This window comes from Canis lupus, chromosome 7 (genome assembly GCF_003254725.2).
Source record: "Canis lupus dingo isolate Sandy chromosome 7, ASM325472v2, whole genome shotgun sequence".
In the NCBI taxonomy this organism is placed as follows: Eukaryota; Metazoa; Chordata; class Mammalia; order Carnivora; family Canidae; genus Canis; species Canis lupus.
Genome location: NC_064249.1, coordinates 55004047 through 55031894, shown reverse-complemented (window position 1 = coordinate 55031894; position 27848 = coordinate 55004047). Strand labels below are relative to the sequence as shown.

The window sequence follows — 27848 nt, the reverse complement described above, 5'->3', positions numbered from 1 at the left end:
ACCTCCAGGGGAAATGAGTGAGGGTGTTTGTGGACTCACCCTACCTGTAAACCATAAGTAAACAATCCATGATTTGTCATACCTGTGAACCTTCCAGGGTTGCTGGCTATAAGGAAACTCCCCTGTCCATGTCATGTACTAAGGCTGCTTCTTCTGTGTATCCAATTTGGAGGCTAGTCCCAGAGATGCATTCTGCCCTGAGAGGTCTCCCCAAAACACAGCCTATTCCAGTTTATTGCTGGTCAGTAATAGCATGTATGTGTGTTGGGATAAAGAACCTTAAAAGGGTTTCTGCTTGCCTTTAAATAATTATAGATTTATCTTCTCTACTTTTAATTCTGTCAATTTTTCCTTCACAGATATTAAAGCTGTATTTTATTTGTATGTCATCATGATGAGTTGTTCCTTTTATTACTATGAAATGCCCCTCCTTGGGGCATAATTCACCTTGCCTTATAGTCTGATGGGTTCGATATGTTTTCATATAGACACACCCACATTTTTATGGCATATCTTTTTGTACTCTTACTTTCAACAAATCTATGTTTTTATATTTAAAGTATATTTCTTTAAAAACCATATAGTTTGGTAGTGCTTTTCTATTCAGTTTGATAATGGAATGGTTATTATATTACATTGGATGTAATGTTAGGTTTAAGTCTACCATATAGGTGTTTGTTTTTAGTTTATTTCATCTGTTCCTTGTTCTTATGTTCCTTATTTTTGCCTTTTGGGTTAATTAAATTTCTTACTATTACATTTTTTTCCCTCTATTGATTATTTTCACTATATCTTACTGGAATGCTTTCCCCCCAGTGGTTGTATCTTGAGATTACAAACTACTTATCTTTTTTTAAAAGATTTTATGTATTTATTCATTAGAGGGGGGAGGGGGGGAGAGACACAGGCAGAGGGAGAAGCAGGCTCCAGGCAGGGAACCCGACGTGGGACTCAATCCCAGGTCTCCGGGATCACACCCTGGGCTGAAGGTGGCGCTAAACTACTGAGCCACCTGGGCTGCCCCACAAACTATTTATCTTTAACATTATCTCTTTCAAATAATATTACTAAAAGAACAGTCTTAAGAACCTTACAAAATTATAATTCCATTTATTCACTTCCTATTGTTTCCTTTTTATCTTATATTTTATTTACTCATAGGTAAATGAGTAGGTACTCCTAGGTAAATATATTATTATTTTTGCATTAAATAGTTATTATCTTTTATAGATAGATAGATACCTACATACATAGATGATAATTTTTTAAAAGGTCCTTAATACTTATCCAGATGTTTTACCATTTATTCATTCTACTACTCTCTTCATTCCTGGGTGTGAATCCAGGCTTACATCAAGAATAATTTCCTTTCACCTTGAAAAATTTCCTTTCTCATCTCTTATAGTGCATATCTGCCAAAAATGAATGCTTTCAACTTTTGCCTGTTTTATTTTACTCTCACATTGAAAGATATTTTTCCTGAACAGTGAAAGCCATGTTAACAGGTACTTTCCTTCAGCACTTTGCAGATACTACATTGTCTTATGGCAATCCAGTGTTTTAGATGAAAAGCCAGACATTCTCAAAGTTGTTCCCTGTATGTGCTGTCTTTTTTTCTCTGGTTGCTTTTAATATTTACACTTTATCTTTGTTTTTAAGCAGTTTAGTTATAAAATGCCTCACTATGTTGCTATTATTACTGATTTTTTTTCTTTCTTTGTTGTTACATTTTTCCTATTGGGTTTCAGTTAGCTTTTCTCACACGTGGGTTGAAATCCTTCATTTTTGGAAAACACTTGCCTCTTCAAATATTTCTTATGCTCCATTCTCTTTCATAGCCTCTACGGCTCCAATTATACATGTTAGACCATTCGTATTGTATTACAATCACAGATTTTCTGTTCCATTTTCTTTACTCTTTTTTTTCTCTTGTGTTTCAATTTGGATGATTTTTATTGGCCTGTCTTAAATTTTCTGATCCTTTCTTCTGCTAGGTTCAGTTTGCTATTCTGCCCTCTAAATGAATCCTGTGTTTATGGTACCATAATTTTCATTTTTATCATTTCCATTTGGTTCTCTTTTTTTTTTCAAGTTTTATTTATTAATTTGAGAAAGGGAAAGAGCAGGGGGAGGGGCAGAGGAAGAGGGAGACAAGCAGACTCCCTGCTGAGTGGGGAGCCTGATTTGGGGCTTGATCCCAGAAGCCTGAAAGCATGACCTGAGCTGAAATCAAGAGTCAGATGCTCTCCCTTTCACGAAGATGGCACTGAAGGCGAAGAAGGAAGACCCTGCCCCTCCCAAAGCTGAAGCCAAAGCAAAGGCTTTGAAAGCTAAGAAAGCAGTGCTGAAAAGTGTGCAGAGTCACAAAGAAAGGAAGATCCTCACGTCACCTACATTCTGATGACCCAAGACCCTGTGTCTCTCAAGGCAGCCCAAATATCCTCGAAAGAGCACCCCCAGGAGAAACAAGCTTGATCACTATGCCATCATCAAGTTCCCCCTGACTACTGAGTCAGCCATGAAGAAAATAGAAGACAACAACATACTTGTGTTCATTGTGGATGTCGAGGCCAATAAGCACCAGATCAAACAGGCTGTGAAGAAGCTCTATGACATTGATGTGGCCAAGGTCAACACCTTGATCTGGCCTGATGGACAGAAGAAAGCATATGTTCGACTGGCTCCTGACTATGATGCTTTGGATGTTGCCAACAAAATTGGGATCATCTAAACTGAGTCCAGCTGGCTATAAATATAAATATAAATTTTTTCACCATAAAAAATAGAGTCAGATGCTCAACCAACTGAGCCGCCCAGGCGCCCCTCCATTTAGTTCTTTTTTACTGTACCTATAGCTCTGCTGAAATTCCCCAACTATTAATGAGTGCTTTCTACTTTTTTCCACTATATATTTTTAAGATGCTTATCATAGCTTTCCTTTTAAAAAGAAGATTTATTTATTTATTCATGAGACACAGAGAAGGAGAGAGAGAGGCAGAGACACAGGCAAAGAGAGAAGCAGGATCCATACAGGAAGCCCGATGTGGGACTCGATCCCAGGACCCCAGGATCACACTCTGGGTCAAAGGCAGACGCTCAACCACTGAGCCATCCAGGAGTCCCTCATAGCTTTCCTTTTAATCTTTGTCTGCTAAGTTTAATATCTGGGTCATCTGTAGGTCTATTTCCACTGCTTTTTTTTTTTTTTTTTACTTTTATTATGGGGGCATATTTTTCTGCTTCTTCACGTTCTGTAATTTTTTATTTTATATCAGCCTTCATGGTTTTCATAGCAGTAAATAATATTTATTTTCAGAAAAGGGCTCACTTATTCCTCAGTCACTCCACTACTGTGTGGAGAAGAAGGTGGAAAAAGGGATTGAAATAATCTAATATGTACTAGATCTGAACCCAACTTTGCTATTGCTTAAATTCAGCTCACTATTGACTTTAGATGTATTGAGGAAGGAAGTAGGACTTTCTCTTTAGCTAGACTGAACTTGGAAATGCTCCAGAGCATTTGAAGCATAGCCTAATAGGCAACATTCATGAACCCCAGGAAATCTCCGTTTTTCACACTCCAGCTCTCAACTGTCCAGATCTAAAACTTCTCTCTCCACCATGTTGCCCTGACCTCCAGCCATTGAAGGGCTGCTGCAGTAAATGGAATGAAGATTTTCTGCACCTTAAGATCTTTGTCAGCAGTCCTGTCCTGCCATAGCCTGTCTCAGTTACCCCCAAACACTCAGTGAAAGCCTGCAGGAAATAGTTATCGACAAATACAGATTCTTTCTATGATTGGGCTGACTCAAAATTCTAATCTGTGATACAAGCCCACTTGCAGCTGTTAAAAAGTTTGTTAACAGTTGGTCTGATTATTCTTCCACTATCTTCAACTTTCCCCCCAGGGGCTGAAGGTGCTCTTCTTTTCACTGTATCCCTAGGTGTGATTGAAAACAGCAACAACAAACTACAGAGTTCTTCTCTCTGAGGAAAGGTTAATCCCATTCTGGAAGTTAATTTATCCAAGTTTCTTTGGGTCTTAGCTTTTTGGTGGGTTATTTCATACCTACTGCTTCTACCTCCTCACAAAAAAATCATCCTTCAGCCACTCCTAAGTCTTTAAAGCATACATACCAGAGGCAGGTCCACCTTGGGAAGGCAGATCTGGAAACAGTCTCAGGGCTGCTTGGCAGAGAACTCCAGGGTCCCAAGCACCCAAAGCACACTGCAGAAGGGAGTCATTCATTCTTCCTCTAACTCAGAGATCTTTGGGGGAAAGACACAGGCAAAGGACTTGAGCAGCAAGGACTGCTGTAGTATGAGGCCCAGGGCAGGGTCTTCCCCCGTCTCTTGGCTAGGTCAAAAGGTAGTACTGATGATAACATAATATTTTGGAGCTAGGTGGGAAAACTCCATAAAGAGAGGAATGTGGAAGGCAAATGAAGGTAAGGATGACCTTTGACTCTTTTCCTAGGGCCAAGTCTTATAGCTGTGAAGATAATAGAACTTATATATATCTCTTCTCCAAGAATAGAAGGTAGCTTCAATATTGATGGGATACGCTAAAAGAAATAGAGTACAGTATATCTTCTAGAAAGCTAATGTCTCTAGATGGATATATTATAAGGAGTAGAACTAGTGCATAAAATGATTCAAGACAAAGCTTGCCTCTGATAACAAAATATACAAATTTGACCCATATGAGAATGACTATGACAACTTAACAGGGAAGTGACATTACTGTTAGCTTTTACATTGCCTTCCAACCAAAAGCAAACACAAAATGACTGCTGATATCACTTTAAGGTAATTTTCTTATGTTGGCTGGGTTATGGTTTAATTGATAGTTTAAGCAGAACTTCAACTACAAACAAAATTTATTGTCACTTTTTAACTTACATAGTTTTTGAACATGATGGAATTATTTATAACTATGTAGTTCCTGTATTTATTCCCACAGATATATGATGAAAATCTTAACATAAGGAACCACAACCTATGTTAGCATAAAAATATAACTATATTTTAATTAAATTTTATACTTCACCATGTCTGATGTAGATAATTGTATACTTTGATAGAATTTAGCTTTCATTTTAGCAGCATATATTTCCTTTAGCTGTGTTGCCTCCCCCCACATACACGCACAAACGTGAATTTGTTAGGATCACTTCAGAGAGGTTGGAGAATTTGTTCCCTTTATAAAGCAGTGCTGAAGAGTGAAGACAGAGAATTGCAGTTGAAATGGTGGATGGAATACATAATTTCACCCTTTCCTTCCCAAAGCCACCCTGTACTGATAGTAAACAAAAAAATGCTAACTGGAATAACGAAAATGGGAGAACATAGAACAGCAGAGAGCTGTTGACATATGTTTTGGAAAATGGCAAGGGAATGGATTAAGAGGTACTTGATTTAGCTGAGCAGTGATGTGGAAACCTAGGTGCCTGCAGAGGAGAGGCCAAGAAGATGCAAACAGGAACGCCCTAGAGAGTCAGGGAAAGCACAAGGAGTGAAGGCAAATGGTATTGCTGAAGCTAGGGGTGAGATGTGGAGCTGAAAACAGGACATGGTTGAGATTCTTTTCTTTTTACATTTTTAAATTTAAATTCAACTTGCCAACATATAGTATAACACCCAGTGTTTATCCCATCAAGTGCCCTTCTCAGTGTGTCACCCAGTTACTCCATTCCTACACCTGCCTCCTCTTCTGCAACCCTTTGTTTGTTTCCCAGACTTAGGAGTCTCTCATGGTTTGTCTCCCTCTCTAATTTTTCCCACTCAATTACCCTCCTTTCCTTTATAATCCCTTTCACTATTATATTCCATGTATGAGTGAAATCATATGATGATTGTCCTTCTTAACAGCTGGGCTCCCAAATCCCCTTTGCACCTGTGCAGCCTGGCAACTACACTAACCTCTGCAGGAGGTAGGACGTGGGGTGTCTTATTCTCTGTAGTGACTTAATTAGAGAGGCTCTAAACCCAGTGATCTTGGAAATGGTGGTAGGTGGCATCAGATGTAATACCACAATCTGTTAGATTAAGTGGAAATCTGAATGGTCAATAGTAATAAACTCCCCTCCCCTTCAAATCATCTTACCGAGCTTTGAATACCGAGCTATTCATTTCATAACAATGAATTCTATATCTACTCTGACAACCAGGCTTGTCCCTCCTGGATGGTACATTGGAAGGGGGGCTTCTCTGGAAGATCGGACTACACAGGTTGGGAGAAATCTAGTTACCCTTGAGTGTGTTTCAGTAACAGCTCAGCTTTGTCAGATCACCTTACAGTATTGCCCTAATGTCCGTGATGCATTGCGTAAGCAGGTAACTAGGGAATACCAGATGTGTGGAAGGTCTCTAACAAAAAAGAGACCAAAGCAAACAAACAAGAAACTGAAGGAAACAAAGACTGCAGGGAATAAATGAAAGCTCAAAAGAATGTATATTCTCATAGATAATAGAAAAGAAATTGTGTCCATGAATCAAAATATGGTCTTTATAAAAAAGGAATGAATAGAGACAAATAGAATTCTTAGAAATCAAACGTATGTTAGCAGAAATAGAATATTCAACAAAAGAGAGAAGAGAAATTATTCCAGAGAGGATTCTAGTGACAGATTAGTGGAAGAGAAAAGATAATAAAATTAGAGATTCCATTTAAGGGGTCCAGCATCCCACTATAAGGAGTTTAGTTTCAGAATAAAATAACAGAGGAACCAGACTTCAGAAATTGCTTAAGAAACATAATAAAATTTCTGCAAAATTGGAAGATACAAGTAAAAGTCCCTCGAGTTGCAAACAGTATCAGTTGGGGGAAATAGGGGGACCCACACCAAAATGTACTATGATGAAATATTAGAACACTGGGATAAAGAAGAAATAATAGGGGCACCTGGGTGGCACAGTCGGTTAAGCAACTGACTCTCAGTTTTAGTTCAGGTCATGATTCCAGGGTGATGAGATTGAGTCCCCAAGTATCAGGCTCTGCAGTCAGCTTGGAGTCATCTTAAGATTCTCTCTCTCTCCCTCTGCCCCTCCTGCTCATGTGGTCTCTCTCTTGCTCTCTCTGTCTCTCTCTCTCTCTCTCTCTCAAAAATAGATAAATAAAATCTTTATTAAAAAAAGAAGAGAGACGCCTGGGTGGCTCAGTGGTTGAGCATCTGCCTTTGGCTCATGGCATGATCCCAGAGTCCCAGGATCAAGTCCTGCATCAGACTCCCAGCATCGAACTCCCTGCTTCTCCCTCTTCCTATGTCTCTGCCTCTCTCTCTCTCTCTCTCTCTCTCTCTCTGTGTGTGTGTGTATTTCATGAATAAATAAATAAAATATTTTTTAAAAAGAAGAAGAAATAATAGATCAAGAACAGAATGACCTGAATACAATACTAGAAACTAAAAGACAGTGAAGAAATTCCTTGAAATTTCTGGGGGAAATGTATTTCTAAACAATGAATTCTATATCTAGTCAAGTCAGTAATTAGTGGAAGAAAAGAATAAAGATATTTTCAAGCATTCAAATTCTCCAAAAATTTATTTGTCCTAAGTGTCATCCTGGGATTGCCCTTTGTAGCTTCCTGAGAAAGACACTCGGGATGGGGCTGGGGGACTGAAAAAAATAACTGACATAATTGTCTATATTAAGAGGAATGTTACATAATTAATGAGGAGTTTGGAAAAATGTAATGATGGCAAATAAAAGTTAGGCAAACTAAATTATGGCACAGCTACCAATTCAGAGAAAAAAACAACTGTGTAAAGGAATGGAAATGGAGTCATAAATCCCATGTGGTTTACATGTGAACAATATAATAAGGTAGTGTAAACACCAATTAGTGTTTTACCTAGAATTGTTGTATATCTAAATTGGAAGGCTTAAGGGAAGGAAAGTGTGTGTGTGTGTGTGTGTGTGTATAAATGAGAGAGCGGGAGGTTGGGAGGGAGACAGATATTGAAAGTACACCTGCTGGAGGAAGTGTACTTAGAAACTAAAGATAAGGGTTTAGTAGGAGACCAATAAACAATATCAACTTTGGAAAAATTTTTAAAAATGTATGAGAGCATCAAGTATCATTTAGGAATATGGAGTGACTGTCATATTTAACAGTTAAGAGTTGAAAGTGGTTGCCTCTGGTATTTACAGATGGGGAGGGGTAGAGTGGGATGGGACATTCCTTTAAGCTCTATCATTCTATGTGGCTTTTTAAAATATGTGCATGTATTTTTTAAAATATATGAAAGTTACATTTTAAAAAACTGAACGCTGTAAGTACTAGAGCTCAGTAGTTTTCAAGCTGTGCTTCCCAGGTTCCTGGACATTTCTGCAGGGGATGCCTTATAGAAGAGGGAGCTGGGTCAGCCTCCCACAGGAGCCTCAGCTATAGGACCTCTGCTTTGTCATTGTTAAGTTTCCATGAACTAATTCCTTTGAACAAAGGGTTCTGTAGAAAACACCACCACCAACAACAACAAACAAGTTTGAAAAGCACTGATTAGCCATGTGCATATCTGGAGAAAAACTGCTCCCCAAAAAATAAGCTGAATATAATAACTATCCGACTAGATCCAGTTTGGCTATCCATTGTCATTTTGTTTTACAACACAAAACAGAATTGTCCCATTTCTAACTCTTGATACATCTTAAGCTTGGAGTATGACCAGCTTGTTTGGGTTTCAAATATGGGCTGGACTTACAATTATTAAATTTTGCACAGGTTTGAAATGGTAACATTAAGTACATGCTTGTTTTTTTCCCAAACCAAATTGAACCCTCACTTCTTTAGAGGCAGCAAGTATGGCATATGCTGCCAAGTACAGTAGGGGTATCTTTCTATCCCGAGGATGACTGAACATTCTAGTTTTGTCTAGGGATGGATATGTTTATGATTGTGCTCTAATTAGGGTTGATTTTGGTCCTACAAGAGAAAAATACCCATGCCCCAGTTTAAAGGAAAAGATACAAATAAAAATCTTTGTTTTTAACACGGAAGATAATCTTTTGTGAACATGACGTATTGATTGTTTCCTGGGCTATCAAGCCTCTCAAAAATCAACCATCCTTCTCTTGGTGAATTTAATTTAGGGAAAAATCATATGCTGAAATTAATGCTACTAAGAAAACTATTAATCAATATCTATCTTTCCCCCTCCCTATCCCACACACACGATGTGAAGTGTTATACCTCATCTGTGGACTTCCACTGTTCCTCAATCTAGAATAATTTAAAGTTTCTTTGAAAAATAACTACATATAATTTTATATAAAATAAAACACATAATATAGATTTATTCATTTTGTATATCATATTCTATACATTTTACATGCATATCTCATTTGAGGTCGGCAGCAATTCTAAAATATGTATTATTATTCTCATTGTAAAGAGGACATAGTGACCCTTGGAGTTTGACGTGGCCCAAGTTGCATGGCTGCCAGGGGCCAAGGCAAAAGAAATCTATATTTTTGAAGTACCTATCTACTTGGGCCAAACACCTCTGAATGAATAAAAAGTCTAGTCTTTGTCAAAAGCATTTCTATAACATAAACAGTTCTGAATTACATATATAGAATGATCAACTCATCCTGGTTTGCTGGAGGCTTTCTTGGTTTTAGCACTGAAAATCCTGCATACTGGGAAATCCTTCAGTTCCAGTAAAATGGGTTTGGTTGGTTACTTTACATATAGAGTTGTTCCAGGAGGCTGTAATAGATACCCATCCTGGGAACAGAGAGACAGACAGGAAATGAAATGCAAGTAAAGGACACACTGATCAAGAAGTTTATTTAGATGAGGGTGAAGATGATTTCTTACCCATACCAAAGAAAACCAATTTCAGCAACTACAGTAACACGACAAAACAATTAGCTTTAGCTTCAAAAATGTTTATGTAAGCAAAGATATCTGTAGATTTAAGATCTATGTCAGTGTCATCAAGTGTCCAAAAGACAAATTTGACACTACCAGATCTTGAAAAGTAAAGACCTAACTTAAGTGTTTCATGAGAAAAAAATCACAATATACACAGCCAGATGTTCTAGGGCCAGACATCCTCAACCTCCCCTCTAAACTTTGTTCACCTCCAAGTCTGCCTCATTAAAGTATCTGCTCCCCAGTCCAGCTGACAGACTGCCACCTGCTTCTAGTATGCCAGATTCTATTCCCCACTCTATTCTTTTGGTCTCACTGATTCCTTTCAGATCACTCTTTTTTTAAAGATTTTATTTATTAGAGAGAGAGAGAGAGAGAGTACACAAGCAGGAGGAGGGGCAGGCAGAGGGAGAAGCAGACTCCCCATCGAGCAGGGAGCCGGATGCGGGTCTGACCCAAGGACCATGGGATGATGACCTAAGCTGACAGCAGACCCTTCACCAAATGAGCCACCCAGGCACCTCAGGATCACTCTTTTTCTTGGGTATTTTCCCTCCATACCCATCTTAAAATTAACAGAAGCCCCCTACAGCTTTCATCTGTGTCCATGTCCACATTGAAGAGCCTCCTCATTCTCCTTCCACTCCCTCCCCCTCAACAACCCATCTACCATTCAGCAGACCCAAAGAAGAGAAATAGAGATGCCTCTTCACAGGCCAGAAGGAGAATAAAAATGAGGAAAAGCTACAATTATTCTTGTTTGAATATTTTTTGGGGGATGTTTTTACCCATAAGTCATTTTGATAGGCTTTCTTCTAGTCTTTTCCTTTCCATCTAATGCCTACAGAAGTTCTAACATAGTAGAAAATCATGATGCATGTACATTTTTATGCCATGATTTTTATTTAAAAAAATTTTTTAAGATTTTATTCACTTATTCATGAGAGACAGAGAGACAGAGAGAGAGAGAGAGAGAGAGAGAGAGAGAGGCAGAGACAGGCAGAGGGAGAAGCAGGCTCCATGCAGGGAGCCCAGTGTGGGACTCGATCCTAGGACTCCAGGATCATGCCCTGGGCTGAAGGCAGGTGCTAAACTGCTGAGCCACCCAGGGGTCCCTATATGCCATGATTTTTAACCTAAGCATTAGGTCTTGTCTTTTTGTTGTCATCAGAAGTATCGTTGTTCCCAGCTACTCTACCAAATTATGATGTTATCATTAGTATATTTATGACATATGTCCCTTTCCATAATTAGGGCCATATGCATGCAAAATGAGTGCCCATTTCATCCAATTTTTTAACTGACATTTAATAATAATATACACAGCATGCTGCTGTTTTGAATCCCTTCCATATTTTTTGTTAGAGCCTCTGTTTTTTAATGCTTTTTTTAATGTATGGTTTTCTAATTTTTCTTGGACCATGTCTGTTTTAATTACTTTCAAAAAGAGGGACACCTGGGTGGCTCAGCAGTTAAGCACCTGCCTTCAGCCCAGAGCATGATCCTGGAGTCCCAGGATCGAGTCCCACATTAGGCTCCCTGCATGGAACCTGCTTTTCTCTCTGCCTATGTCTCTGCCTCTCTCTATGTCTCTCATGAATAAATAAATAAAGTCTAAAAAAAAAAAAAGCTGCAACTTACAACTTGGGTTCATTAATTTTCCTTAGGGGGAAAAAAAAAACTATTCGCCACCCCCCCCACCCCAGTGCATTTTTGTATAGTTGTCTTGGTCCATTCAGACTGTTATTATATACCATTGACTGGGTGGCTTATATACAATAGGAATTGATCTCTCACAGTCTGAAAGCTGGAAGTCCAATATCAAGACACTAACGGATTCAATGTCTGGTGAAGGCCTACTTCCTGGTTCGCAGAGGGCCGTCTTTTTGCTGTGTTCTCACATGGCATAAGGGACAAAGGAGCTCTCTGGAGGTCTTGCTTGAAGGGCACTAATTCCATTAACGAGGGCACCACCCTCAGGACCTAATCAACTTCCAAAAGCCCCACTTCCTAATGCCATCATATTGTAGATTATGTTTCAATATATGGATTTTGGGGGGACACAAATATTCAATATATAGCAAGTAGTGTCTATTTTCTAAAAAAAAGAAAAGTATGCAAAAGAACAAAAAAAAAATCATTGGCAAATCCATTATCCTGAGAATTTGCCTATTCTAGTCTCTTAAGGATGCTAACAAGGAAAAAAAATATCAGGAATCACTTGTTATTCAATGACCAGATTCTTCATACACATGATGTGTATCAGATCAACTAAGATCTATGTTTGAATACCTTACTCACCTCAATAAGGATCCTGCTATCAGCATTTGCCATCCACAGAACTGTGCTAATACAGTCTATTTCTGGAGAATGAAGCACAGATTAACTGCTTGTTCATGATAAATCAAGGGTATTTGATTTGCCTGTTACATGCCCAGTTTTCTTTGGAAGCAAGCCCTGCAAGCTATTTTTCTGATCAAATCCTAACTCTCATGTTAGTGCTTATGAAAGAGAAAAATAACATTTACTCATGATAAGACTGAATTCTATCAATTATAAATCTTATCAATTACCTTGTGAAGGTTAGGCAGAAAAGAAAAGCAAAAAATTCCCATTGTGCTCACTCAACCTTGAGGTTGGACTGATGCAGACTGTTCTAGAATTTCCATGATTGGCACAGCTTAAATATAAGGGAAGATAAGGTTGTTAACCCAAGAAGATATCTGATTGATAAATGTCGTATTTATAAGGAATGGCTAGTAACAATTCAATAAGGAAATTTTTTACAATTCACTAGCTAGTATGAAATATTAGAAGGACCCAACATTTCCTTTTTTCTCTATTTTTCTTAGAAGCTAACAAGCTCAGCAGGAATGATCTTAGCAGTATTTTCCATGTTGGTGTTTAGAGCTAATCGCTCACACAGACACAAAATTTATGATTTTCTTTTCCTTCAGTAAAGGTACTCAGTACCTAATATAACTTCCATATAATCTATTGGTTAGTGGCTTGAAAAGAGATAATTTTCCCTCAAAACCTTTCAGATAGATATGCAGTGAGCCAACACATAACCATTTTCCATAAGTTGAAATATATACTTTTACATAAACAGTTATTCAGTTTCAAAAAACATTTCTTGAGCACAGTTACATGCTAGTGTTCACTCAGAGATAAAACATAGGCGAATAGTGTGGCTGAATGTGAACCAGATGGCCTACCACCAATCCCGACTCTTATCTTAGTCCACATGTGTTTTGACACCATCCATTAGCCTTGGGGAGGAGTGTTTTGATACAGAGAAGACACATGGGGACAGGGATATGTGCTCTCTGGGTGAGTGATTGATTATTCTTTTCTATTTATTTCTGAAGTCATCTGGATATGCCTACTTAGCATTGCACATCGCTTGAAATGTCCTTAAGACAATCAGCTTCGGGAATAAGACTAAGGAAAGTTTCTTCCTCCTCTACCAACTTCTTTTATTTTTTTTAAAGTCCATCTAGTAACAATTTAGGGAGTGAGCAAGCTGGTAGGAGGCCAGTCCGTATTGGGCATCAAAATATCCCCGAAGTAAATTAAGTAACACTGATGCCAGTTGATCAAATGTTCACTCATGGTTCCCAAACATGGTCTTGTTCAGATGTGGTACAAGATCACCTAGAACAGAAAATGTAAAACCAACCACGAACAAACAAAGTGAAAGCCTTCTTAGTTGGAGTCAACCTTTTGCCATTGAATATTTCTGAGATGTCTGTACAAGTTGCAAGGAGCAGCTGCAACCACACCGCAACCCTGAGCCCCGCCAGCTGACAGTTGCCCAGAGTTGGCAGCCACAGCCAGATGAAATTTGGAAAGCCAAAGTGTGTGGGGTTGTAGCTTGTCTGATTGCTGAAATTATAAAACCTTTATCAGGTCCTTTAAGAAGTTGTCTGGTCCATAAAATGGCATACAATAAATTCACTATTTTAAACACAGAGAGGTAGGTCATCTGCAGCAGTAACAGCAAATCTTTTGGCCCCTGTAACTAGAAAGTAATATTAAACACAAGTTTATTAGTAGTAATTTGAAGGGACTGTACACTATTAATCCTTGTCCAACCCTATTTGAGGAAACGTATCTTTTTCTCATTCCCATTCACTCAGGCTTTGTTCATGTGTGTGTGTGCATGTAGTTCTCACCAGTCTGCAAGACAATCCTGGAAAAGAAGACTTGACAGGGAGATAGAAGTGTTTTTTTGCACCCTCTTCTCTTGCTGTCTGCAATATAAAATATAGGATAATTGAAATCAGTTTTTCCACAATTCTTCTGAACAAGGTTTTCTTTCACAGAAAAGCCACAGATTGAACAGCTGCGCTCCAGAATACTGTCAAGCAGGCAGCATGACTGTTTCTTCCCCGAATGGGTCCCAACTCATTTACTAATAAGGAAATTCAACTTTTAACACATGATTTGCCATTTCACTTTTTACTGCACGCAGAGCCATTTTGGGTAAAATGATATGTAGATATTAAAACTGAAATGCCATGGCGACATCAAAGATATATGTAATGCCCCCCAGATATTCACTCCATTCTCCTCAAAGTTATGAAAAAAAAAAAATCTAGGAAACTTACTCGCTTGTACTATGTGTACCTGGGGAAGTTTTTCATGCAGAGCAACAGAACAAAACTTGAGCTGCTTTGCTTTCTGCTTCCAGGAATGCCAATCAGAGAACATTCTTTTTCAGACAGCCAAGTTTGGAAGTCAGTTGGTTTCTGGCAGTAAGAAGGGGGAGGGGATGGCAGGAGGGAAAGCACAGTGAGTCCTCAGGCTGAGCTTAAGCTTCCAAGTGTTTCCGTAATAGCCATCAATGAAAGCATCTCCTTTTACCCACGCAGAGACAGGTAAAAAGACAGCTGAGTAAATGGGCATTCGATGTAGCAGCAGCGGAAGCTCAGTCAGAGGAAGGAGGGGGGTGGAGGGAGGGCGTTTGAAAGCCTGCCATTGGTGAGCTTACCAAAGGCATCTGCCAGTGGGACTTCAACGGAATGTGAAACCAAATCATTTTCAAGTTAAAGATAGACACAGTATACAGGATCTAGAAGCTGGATTTTAAACTCCTATCACTCCCTAGAATTTCAGAGAGTTCTGTTATGATCTCTGTAGTAATTAACAATTTAGCCAAAGTTCGTTTTTCAAGTGTCTGTGCTAAGAATTCATGTATGGTCTCGATGTCCTGGAATTAAAAGGATTTAGGAGCTCATGGTGTACATACTCTAGGGTAAGTGAAAAGATTGGTTTTAAGGCTCATCGCTTCTCTGAGAAGGTTAATGTTGAATTTTTCTTTGTATCTGTGTAAATGAAAAAGTGATCATGAAGATTTTTCCAAGACTGTGACTTTCTTACCTTTCTTGAGATAGTTGGCGTGTTACAAGTTATGCAGCAGAAAGAGTATTTCAGCTTTGTTTTGAAATTTATCTTGCATGTCTGTCACTTCAGTTTTGCTTTATTACCCTTACTTGACATTTTCCCTCCATTAACTCCTTAAACACCCTGCAGTTATTGAGTTACAATGTCCATAGTTCTGTGTCGACACCCAGTGAATGCTACTGTGTTTATGATGTCATTGGATGCAATGTTTTATTGTGAGATGGAGAGATTTCCTTGCATGGCACCATGACACTTCCTAATTTAAAAAATGAAAAAGGAAAATAAATAAAAGAAGGGAAAAAAAGATTACCCAAAGGTGAGATGAAGTGTGTAAGGAACCTTTAGAAAAAAAGAGAGAGAGAGAGAGAAATAAGCAGTTTTCCATTGAAGAGAACAATTTATTAATAGAAGTTATTTTTTGGTGTCGCCTCATTAATTCCAAGCAGGTTCTCTTCCTCCAAAAAAGCTGATATTTGCTAAGTGAATGGAGGCGTTCTGATTATATGGAGCTTGAGAGTGGAGGAGGGAGAGTTGTCTAATTTGCTATTACCACGCTGTGTTTTAAGGATTTCAAACTTCTTTCTTTAAAAGAAAGAATGACAAACTTCAGTTCTCTTCATGTTTTGACCATGTATAGGTTTTGTTTCTTATTTTGTCGAATGACCTCTCAGCTCTGCTCTTAGAGACAGCTTTCCCAAACTTGCACAGCATTCCTTCTGAATAAATACTGTCCATAATAGTCACAGAGGACATGGTGTGAATTGGAAATTCTACTTTATATGGGGAAAATGAGTCTGCTGACGTTCTTATCACAGTGTGGGGCTGAACAGTTGTTAAACGTAACTGGCTGGATTTTGCTCTGTCAGACCAGATTCTAATGAACTAAGTCGGCTAAACTAAGTACAAATGATGAGTGACTTAACACAGATCTTTCAATTTTGATAAGAATAAATAATATTGTGTGTTACTCTTCTAAAATGAAAACTGAGCATCATATTGGTAGAATCATTTGATTTTACAACTACCAAATAATCTAGCAAGACCAAAACAAAATGTGAAGTTGACAGGGCTCAGTTTTGACGCTCCTACCCTCCTTTCTCTGCCCACTTTCTCCCCCCTTCCAGTCCTCCTCCACCTTCCGGGCCTCTGATGAATGTCATTGCTCAGTATCCTTCTTTTTTCTTGCAGTCAAGACCCACTTTCCAGAAAGTTGCAGTGAATTTTCATTTCATTTCTCCACAAGCGGATGGTACCTTTGTAAATTTTCCCTGGTGACATTGACTCCTCTTCCCCTTGCTTCACCCAGCTGAATCCTGACCTGTTGATAGTAGGAGTGAGCCTGGCAGAAATCATAGGTGTTTCCAAGAAATTTGTGAGTGGGAGCTGGTGTGTGCCCACCATATACACATGTATGCACAAAAACACTTCATGGTGGACTTATCTTTTACTCAACTAATATATTTCCGATTGAATCATACATATAAATATATAAATAAATAAAATAAATTATAATTTATATAAATATATACATAAATTTTATAAGTTTATATATAAGTATATATAAATAAATTATATCATATAAATACATAAATAAAATTATATCAGACTTTTCAGTATGGGGTTTTGTTTTTTTCAGTGTGTCAAAAGAAAGCCAAAAAAGAACACAAAACTTTAAATTCTAAAATGTGAGAATTTTAAACCATGAGGCAAAATAGTGTTGATAGAGAGGATGAATATTACTCTGCTATTCTCATGTCACTTATAGTTTCTAGTCTCTTGCTGAAATCTGTCAAGGTTGGGCTTTATTTCATTGAATGTAGTACATGTAGTTTTATAATATATGTCTGCTCATCCTAGTATCTCAAGTGTTACTGGATTTGTTTCTATTATTATTTTTCCTGCCAGGTCTTACTCATGGTGTCATATTTTCTTGGTTGCTTAGATATCTTTGACTATCTGTTGGAAAATGTATTTTAAAAATCACTTGTAAGAATAAATTGAGACCTAGTGGTAATGACATTTTCCTCCAGAGAGGACTTTGGTTTGCTTCTACCAGGCACCTGGGGGCAATATCAGCCCAGAATTTATCTTTGTCAAAGTCCAACACCTAAGGTTTCCTGAATCACCCCTGTGTAAGAAGCAAGGCTGCAAATCTGTGTGAGGAATCATTTATTTGGGGTTCACTCCTACCCTGAAGGAAGATACGGCCTTTTGAGGTCCCAAGTTAAAGTTGTGTTAGGTAATTAAAACCCTCACCTGCAGATCATGGGCTTTGTCATTCCCACAAAACCTGTAAGGCTACCCAAAGTGCAGCTGGTTTCACAGATTTTTGTTCCTGATACTTATATGCCCAAGGGCAAAAGCTTTCAAAGATCATCTTCCTCTCCGCAGTTCTGGTCGCCCAAATTTCTGAGTGTGTAAACCTCGCCATCTTATTAGCTCTTTGCTGTTTTTATATTTTCAATAACTTAAGTTAATAAGAATGTTATTCCAAATTATCTCATTACTGGTCCCAAGAATGGAAATTCACTCTACTGCTTTTATAGTCATTTTTTTTATACTCATGCTAGAGAAGATATTAAGCAGTCTGCTAACATCATTGATGATTTTGGGTAGTTTTTCTGATTTGTAGTTTTCGTTGTGGACTTTTGGAGAAATTTTCAAATGCATGGAGGATTCACGTTTCCCAACCTTATTTGAGCTGTCAACAATATTTAACAGTCCTTTTATTTGTCCCTAGCTGGCCCCTTTCCTTAGTTATCTCTTCAGTCTCTCTAATCCACCCTACCACCATCACTGTCAGCTGTTGACCTTGACTCCTCTTGCTTTCTCTGGGCCTTTATTCAAGTATCTATACATTTAAAAAATTATCTTAAATAAATTCCTTTCTTTCCATTCTCCTTGCAACTGCTCTATTTCAGTTCTTCATCATCTCACTTGGGTATTACAATGGTCTCCCAGGTGTTCTCCTGCTTTTAGAGTCTACCCCTCAACACATCTCCCACCCTAGGACCAACACGCCTATCTTCTCAAAATCATAGACATGAATGGATTGCCCCCTTACTTAAAAATCCCTAGTAATTCACCATTTCCTTCAAAATAAATTCCTTAATATGTCTTAAAGGCCTGTCACAAAGCCTCAACCTATTTGTCTAACACCATCTCTACTACTTCACTGGTTATCACCAGCACTTTAATCACACATAATTTCTGCCTCCAGAATATTCCATACACTATAGTATCTCTGTGCTAGTCTACCTACCTGACCCCCCACCCCAAACACCCAATGTTCATCTCCTTGTGGATAAATTCTACTTCTTCAAGGTTGACCTCGTAAGTCACCTTCCTTGTACTTTCTTTACTTGTATAGTTCACCTGCTATTCTGGGAACCTCTGATGGCAGGGACTGTGTCTTGCTCATTTTTGTATTCTCAGTAACTGACAAATAGAAACTATTTAATTTGAGTTTAAGGAAATGAACAAACAACTGTTATGAGGAAGTGTTTTTTTTTTTTGACAATTCCTTATTCACTTTATTCTTTTTCATTGTAAACATCATTATTCTTTTGACCTCAGACTCTTTTTCTGGAATTGTGATCATTAGTGTTCCTCTATGTCAAGGAAAGCCAGTTAAAAATGCATGTTTGAAAAAAAAAATGTTTGTTTGGTTATTGCATTTCTGCAGGGGAAGAGGCTATCCATTTCCATTTTTGCCAAATGAGACTCCATAACATCACTGTGATGACGAGAGAGATCATAGAAGTTTAAGTGTGATAAATTACCTGTATATTGTCAGAAAGATTCACAATAAAAAGGAAAGTCACGGAGTTAGAAAACACATGTTTCAACAAATCTAGCCCATTGCTGGGTAACACCAATAGAAAAAGTTAACCTGATACAACTAGATTAAAATAATCTCACTGCACACAGACTGAATCTGAACCATTGGAAAACGCTGGATTGTTTTTCAGATCAGTGTGGTGCCAGAAGGAAAGCAGTTGATTGCTTATGTGATATGACATTGTCACCCTAAATCTTAAAGGTGGCTGAAAATCTTCATTAGAAAACTTTAAGGATTTAAATGTTAATCTCAATTTGCTATGCTGAATTTAAACAACAACAACAACAACACTGCATTTAATTATTGAAAATTGAATATAGTTAGTGGGAACTAGAGAGAGAGGAAGTATGGCTTATTAATCTCAGGATGTTTAACTACTTTCATATTCCTCAGACCATTTATAAATTTGTCACACATTTGCTATATGCCTTTGACATGCCAACACCTGAGATTTAGAAAAATAAGAAACTTGGATTATATTTTTTCTTATATAGGGCTTTCCTACCTCCACAAAGGAAAAAGCCCTTGTATGAATGCAGTCAAAAAATATTGTAAATATAAATAAATAAATAAATAAATAAATATTATTTTAAATAAAAATCTTTGAATCAAATCAAATGTTCAAAGTCAATGTCTAGGTGAGAACCCAGATTTCTCTATCACAAAATATGAAAATATAATATTATAGACATTTTCTTTTTTGCCTCATCAGTAAAAACAAGTAAGACTAGCTGTTGAAAACTGGCTGATTTAAATCATACCTTTCAAGTAGCTGAGCTAATTTGTCTTATTAATTCAATAAATCTCTACCAAGCTCCTAACTTCTGCCTTAACTGTGCCATGTTAAGAAATTATCTAGTCCCCTTCACTGGACACTGACCCTGGATTATGTCATGTTAAAACAATGGATATAATTTAAAAATTCCTTTATACTTTCTCTAATTTGTATTCTTAATTTATTTGTATGGCTAATCTCCATACTTGTTAAAAAGTCACTCTGCCTTTCTTCAACAGTAAGTATTTTCCTCTCAGAAAGGTAAGTTTTAGGAGTCTTGGGGTTAGTTTCATTTTTTTAAATCTATATTTAGCAGATGTTCTCTTACAGAATGGTTTAGAGACCTAAACAAATTATATATTAAAAAAAGTTATTTGGAACATGCCTTTTTATCACTGTGTTGTACCTTAATATAAAATATAAGTACATTTATTTGCATAAATAAAGTTGGACTTTGCATTCTTGCAAGATAAATATGGTGTGAAGATGACTCAGAGACAGCCTGAGTCATGAAAGCTTTGTAAAGCTTCGTGTATTTTAAAGAAGGCAATGGTTATTTTTACTATTTTTCTTTTTTAGCCTTACTTTGCTTTTTGTACCTCATTCCTATGTAATGTAGTAGCACTTAGATTTATCAGTGCTGAAAGGATGAATTCACTGAGTTAGTCATAGTTGAAGACTACAGATGCCTTTACTAATTGTATTAAGAGATGTCGATTAATTTTGGATGAAATCTATCTTCTAATGCATCTGAATTTCCTAGTCCTAGACTGTTCATTGCTACACATTCATAGCAACATATTTACTCATCAAAAGATGTTGTTTTTAGCACTTCAGATAAGTGTAACAACTCTCTTCTAAACCACATGCATCCAATATTTTATACTATTTGGTAGGTAAGAGACATATGTTATTTTCTTTTATATACAATAAAGCTAAGATGCAGACATAGGAAGTGCTCCAGATATACTACATGTGGTTTCCTGAGGTGACAAACAACTCCTAAATCCCATTGGCTTATAAAAGCCAAGGTTTTCTTCCTCCTCATGCAAATTATCTACCACAGGCGGGGGCTGGGGGGGCTGCAGGCCTTTCTCCACATGGTTGCTTTCCCCTGGAATTGACCCGCGTTCCTTGGCCAAAGCATTCTGTGTGGTCACACCTCGCTTCAGTTGAGTGAGGAATACAATCCTGCCACATGCCTGAAAAGAGAAAGCTGGAATTTTTATGAAGACTTCTAATAAATTCTGTGCTAATGGATGATGATAGGTGGTGCCAAACCTCCAGAAGAACAAAGATCTAGACTCAGATCTTAGGCAGTATTTCCCTCCTTATCTGCAGTTTAGCGTTCTGTGATTTTAATTACCTGTGGTCAACCGGGATTGGCAAGCAGGTGATCTTCCTTCCAACAAATGGTCAGAAGATAGCCTGTCCCTGTGTCTCATGCCTGTGTCACTCACTACATTTCCTGGCGCAGGCATTTTATTGTCTCACATCATTACAAGAAGAAGCATGAGTACAGTACAATAAGATATTTTGAGAGAGAGAAACCATATTTACATAACATGATACAGTATGTTGTTTAAAGTGTTCTATTTCATTATTTTTTAAAGATTTATTTATTTTATTTAAGAGAGAGAGAGCATGAGTGGGAGGGGCAGAGGGAGAGGGAAAGAATTCCAAGCAGACTCCCCATTGAGCATAAGCCCAACATGGGGCTTGATCTCACGATCATAGGATCAGGACCTGAGCCAAAACCAAGAGTTTGATGCTTAACTGTGACACCCAGGCACCCCTGTTCTATTTTATTATCCGTTATTGTTGCTAATCTCTTACTTTGCCTACTTTATAAGCTAAAATATATTATAGGTGTATATGTATAGGAAAAAAACATAGTAGATCAAGGGTTCAGTACTGTCTGCAGTTTGAGCCATCCAGTAAGGATCTTAGACTGTATTCCTACGGATAATGGGGGACTGTATTCCCACGGATAATGGGGGACTCCTTGTGAACAGGTGTCCTGGCAGTTTGTAGACAATTGCCTACTATCTGATGCTATTGTTTTTTTTATCTTTTTTCGTCCTTTGATGCTCATCCCCACTAAGGCTTTTGGCTCTCTAAACCTTTGTTGTTTCCTGAGCAACTGTGACCTTTCCTGTCAGTGCTTTTCCAATCCTTGGGAATCCTAACATTTACCTGCCTTTACATTTATCTCTCAGGAAGTCCTGCCCATAAACAGCCTTGGGAAGAGAAAAGAGCCTCTGCTAGGGCAATTCCTTTAAATTGTAGAGACCAAAAAGTGAAACATTACTTCTACACTTTCCCATCTTTAAGAACTGATCACGCGTAGCAAATTAATGGAGAAAAATGCAGTGGAGTATAATCCATTACAGCCCCAGCCCCCAGTATTTCCAAGAGGCAAAATAAAAGGACTATGGTTAGGGAAAATGCCCCCAGAAGAATGGTGATCTATATTACATATTAGAAATGCATCATTTTGAGTAGGATTTATGCCACTCTGATACTCTATTTTTTTTGTTTTGTATTTAGTTTTAAGCACTAACAAGGCAAAACTGAAGAATTCAAAGATTAATGAGATGCTTGAAAATTGGAAAATTATTAAGCCAATATTTTAAGGCCTTTGGATTTTATTTTATTTTTATTTTTTAATTTTTTAATTTTTTAAAAATATTTTATTTATTTATTCATGAAAGACACAGAGGAGAGAGAGAGAGAGGCAGAGACACAGGCAGAGGGAGAAGCAGGCTCCATGCAAGGAGCCCAATGTGAGACTTGAACCCGAGAATCCAGGATCATGCCCTGAGCCAAAGGCAGGCGTTCAACCGCTGAGCCACTCAGGCGTCGCAGCCTTTGGATTTTAATTTAAATCAGCAAATCCAATTTATGTTCTTGGAAACAGTAATTTTAGGAAATGCTATATGCAAAAAGAAAAAAAAAAGATGAGTATTCTGGGTCAAGTGAATTTGGAAAATGCTGTATACCATATCTCTTTCTTGGAGATTTAGGTGAACCTCAGCATTAGGGGGTTCTTAAAGTCTGATTTTTTTCAACCTAATGTTTTAACACACTTGGTCAATTCTTGTTTAAATCAACCTTTGTTCATTGTATTAATAATTAAAAGTGATAATCTGGCAGCTCGTGTAATATTTTAGAACATAAAGATGAGAATTTTAAAGGACTTTCAAATATCTTTACTATTGGGTACTTTGTATTCTCCTGATAATGCCATTGATTTTAAGTACCAACAGAAATTAAATTTTGAACCAAAAGGGCATCCAGTAGTATTTGTTTAACTTTAGTCAGCATATAATTTGTGATGCAACCACAAATAAAGAGATTGGCTGTATTCATCAGAATCCAGAACTCCACAAGGATTTTACCTATTTCATTCAAATATCTAAAACTGTTATTCCATTTTAGAATGTGACTACACATTATTAATTTCTAAGACTTAGTTATCCTTTCTTTATGAAGACCTGGTGAAGAGAAATCTTCAACATTTGTTTCTCGATTTTTTGTTGTTGTTGTTCACCTCCTTTAAGTTTAAAAACCTTAACGCTTAAAAGGAAAAGGAAAGGGACGCCTGGATGGCTCACTGGTTGAGCATCTGCCTTTGGCTCACGGCATGATCCTAGGGCACGGGATTGAATCCCGCATCGGGCTCCTTGCAGGGAGTCTGCTCCTCCCTCTGCCTCTCATGAATAAATAAATAAAATCTTAAAAAAAAAAAAGAAAAGGAAATTGTTGGGTTTCAAAAGATGCTCTATGGAAGTTACCAGCTTTGGAAATTTTTTGGTGCAAGGAGGGTAATAGACTAACACAAACAAAATGTCTATTTTTTTAGAACATTATATTCAGCTAAGTGCTGTGACTGCTTAAAATAAACGAATGCTCCATGAACTTTTAAACTATTAGGAATTCTAGTAAAAAAAAATTCTAGATAGGAGTTTTACTGATTGGTTATCAGGGTGTTCAGGTGTGACAGGGAGCATGTGTTCTTTCATCACCTCATTTACTCCTGTAATATTATTCTGCTTTTTATTTATCAACATTTCAATTCTCCTCCTAACATTTTAGAAGAGTTAATTTTTGTCAGTACATTTTTTTAAAAAAAGAAAATTACTTGGGAAATATACCTTCTCTCTGTATCATACAAAGAAAAATCATTCAATCCAAAGTGTGAGTAGCATCAATTCCTGGCCCACATCTCTCCCTTGGTTTATTTTTGTTTATATTTTCCCCTGGGGTTTTAATGAGATTCAGAAACCTTAATGATGTCAGCAACACCTCTAAAAATCCATTGCAGGGGAATCTGAAGATCTCTTCTCAACTCTGCAGGGCTGCTCCTTTTCAACTCTCTGAATAGCCACAAAGCAGAACATTCTATTGTTTGCCAAATTACAAAGTCAATTATATCTACATTCTGAAACTGCCTAGCACCTAAAACATTTGGAATGCTGAAAAATATCCTGTGTAACCATTTGCCAGACGCCAGAACATAAATCTAAATTACTTAGATTTACAGTATTATAATCTCTCCTTTAAAATGACATGAGGGAAGTGTTTAACTTAATGAGGCAAAGGATCCTGGTGTGCAAGTTACATTACATTTTTCATTGCACAAGGGTAAATTATTGCTTCAGTCTCCTAAATGGTACCCCAGTGGCCTCAAAGACACAATGTAGCTTCCAGAAATGCCCATTTTTGTCTTAGGCAATAACTTACTTCATGAGAGCATGCTTTCTGAGAATTGCCCATAACGTTTCTTGCAGTAGGCTGAATTTCTTGAAGGTCATTCATTTTTTTTGAAGGTCATTCATAAACACTAGCTGAACTTGACTTTTTTTTTTAACTTAGGAACACTGAAGTGTAAGTCTTTAGACATCATCATACAAAAGGGAAACCAATGAACATTTCTGTTCTAAACCATTTAGAAAACATTCTAAGAAATAAAAGACTGTGTTTTTTTTTTTTTTTTTTTTTTTTAGTGTTTCTCGTCTGATTTTGCTAACTTTTTGAAATAAATAAGCGCAGGTCTATTGGGGTGGTCTATAAAGATTTTGGGCTATAATAATTAAGTATATTATTCTATATTTGCGAAAAGAATCTTAATCCTCTATTGAACACCATATGTATGAATCTAAATGTGTGCGGGCTTTTTTAAAGCAAGCTTTACTTTCTAATAAGGTAATACAGGATTTAATTAAAACAAAACAAAATACCCTTACCATTCAGTGCTGCAGCATTTGGGTAAATGTTAAAGCTTGACAATTTTCAAGGCAGAGACATTACTCCAGGCTTTCTGCCAAACCATTCCTGGTAATCTGATGACAAGAGACGAAGTAAAGGAAAGTGCTGCTGCCTGGCTTAGTTAGATATGCATTTGCTAAAAGAGAAGCCAGCACATTTCTTAGGTAAACCATCAAAATTACAATTTAGAAACACACACACACATATACACACACACACTATGCTTTTACAAGTCTAAGAATATACACATTAAAATACAATTCTGTGCTTAAGGGGAGCACAGAAGTAGCAGACACAGCTAGGGTTGACTAGATCCTTTCTTTATCTTGAGTGGTTTTAATATACAACCGCATTTCTTTCAATAGCTGCCATGGAAGGAATTAAATTACTCATATCTGGACAAGATTCAGATTTGCCCTTACATGGTTACATTCTAGAAACTACTCAAAATCTCTCATTGATAAATGAGTGGATTGAGCCACTATTTTCTGTTGTTTATTTAAATGGTATGGGTAAACATGTGTTTTCCTGTACTGCTAAAAGGAAATTCAATGTAATAGTGTTATCAGAAAATAATCAGCGCACGCATTTTTATGGCAGCAAGACTGTTGGAAATGTTTTAAGCTCTTTGGAGGGAGGGATATTCAATCAATGACTGTATTTGCATATACTATTTTGGCCACTGGAGGGCTCTCAGATTTTTTTACTTGAATGCATTAGAACTCTATTTGATATAACTGCAATTTCAGTAAAAGAAATTTAAACATTGGCACTATAAAGTCTATATAGCCTCCCGGCCCATAATTTGGTAGCTATTTTCTAAGTACAAAATGAAAGAAAAATTGGATTTAGTTTACTGTATCCTTTCACTCTTTCACAACAACAACAAAATCACAATAAAAGAGAAATGAACCATGTGCTTTTTTTAAACGATCATGTCATAATCAAGACTCATGTCAAAATTTCATGATCCACAACCTGTGTATTAGAGTAAGACATTCCTGTATTTGATGTTTTAAATGACCTACACCTTGCCAAGTCCCTGTCTTTAAGGAGTGTCCTAGGAAGACAGGTACATATGGTGCCAGTTTCCTCATAGTGTAGGAAATGATAGAGTGTTCAGAGAGGTCCTGAAAGAGGTGACAGCAATATTGGATCTTGATAGTTAAGTGGAAGTTACCTAGATGAAGAAAGATGGGAAAGCATTCAAGATTAAAAAACTAGCATGAGCAAAGACAGGAAACAGGTGCGTAGAGGAGCGTTCAACTGTTTGGTGTTCTAGAGTTTGATGATACAGTGAAAGGAGGTGAGTTTGGATAGCTCAGTGGGTACCCAGATAGGGAAGGCCTTTATGTCAGTCCAAGGTTTGTTTTTTTTTTTCTCCATTTTTTAGAGCATTTAGTGCTTCTGAAATCCAAACCCCTTCCCCAAAGGTAGGTAGATAGGTAGGTAGGTAGGTGAATGAATGAATGAATGAATGGCACCTGAGTGGTTGAGTGGCCTATGGCTCAGGTCATAATCCTGAGGTTTTGGGATGAGTCCTGCATTAGGCTCCCTGCAGGGACCCTGCTTCTCCCTCTGCCTATGTCTCTGCCTCTCTGTCTCTCCCGTGAATAAATAAATAAAATATTTAATAAATAAATAAATAAATAAATAAATAAATAAATAAATAAATAAATAAATAGAAAAAATAAAAAATATAAAAAGAATAAATACATACTCACGGGAGGATATAGAGCCAGAGTTCAAAATGGTCTGGCATGTATATCAAGTTCTTTGAATTCTTGTGTATTTGTATTTTGCTCCTAAGAAACCTCTGTTTCATTTGGTATCAAAGTCTTTTTCTCAAAATTGAGAAATGCACCATGTCTATTCAATTGTTTCTCATTCTCCCACCACATTAATGTTCTGCCTTAGAGCTTCCTTTGACTACAAATTGTCTTCGTTTGAGAGCACAGCTCTAGGTACTAAGGGTTACAAGAAATTGATCACCCTGGATGATGATTTTAAATATGGCAAGAATGGAGGCAGAGAAGAGAGAGAATATTGCAATAGTCTTCTCATAATAGCTACTTAGATGGAATATTATTTTCACCACCGGGGAGGAGAGGTTTTCCATATTGTTTTTAGATTAATTTGTTACAAGCCAAATATTCTCTAACCTTGTTCCCAAATGGACACTTTAAGCAAAGCTTATATATAAAAAAAGAAAACTCACTTCATCATCTTCTCATAGTTTCAACTCTTCTGAAATATTGCAAATGCCTACTAAAAGAGATGGGAAAAACGTTTGTCACTGTAAGCAGCACTCTTAGCACAGAGGTGTTTGTCCTAAAGTGTCCCTCCTATCTCTTCTCATGGCCGTAAGGCATCTTGTAGCAATCTTCTTTAAGCACTCAAACTTTGGAGTCGTACTGGACATTTCTTCACCAATACACAGCATCAATAAGCCAGAAGATACAGAAGTGCATAGATCAACTAGGAGAAAGGCTAAAGAGGTACCATTTTGATACTCGATGAGGGAAGATTATTTTTAGGTGGCTCTGTTTAATAAATAGTGAAGCGCAAGATGGAGGACCATAGCAATGTAAATCTGAAAGTGTCTATGACTCTAAAACCCTATGATTTGAATAATAAGTGGCTATGAGCCAAGTAGGGGAAACCCAGAATGCATC

The 27848-nt window shown here is 37.4% G+C and overlaps 1 protein-coding gene and 1 pseudogene across 37 annotated transcripts in view; both read left to right on the top strand.

Annotated features, from left to right (window-relative positions):
- Positions 1-27848, top strand: part of DTNA (dystrobrevin alpha) — a 371751-nt gene that overhangs the window by 86602 nt on the left and 257301 nt on the right. For 7 of the 37 annotated variants that reach the window (XM_035718974.2, XM_049112776.1, XM_049112766.1 and 4 more), the window contains exon 1: positions 14840-15137. The exons of 8 other annotated variants lie outside the window; for them this stretch is intronic. The gene's annotated coding sequence lies outside the window, so the exon portion shown is untranslated. Of the gene's footprint in view, positions 1-13167; positions 13211-14646; positions 15138-27848 lie in introns of those variants that run through there. 22 more of the 37 variants (XM_049112772.1, XM_049112769.1, XM_049112771.1 and 19 more) reach the window with 12 other exon arrangements.
- LOC112647884 (60S ribosomal protein L23a-like) lies at positions 2261-2741 on the top strand (annotated as a pseudogene).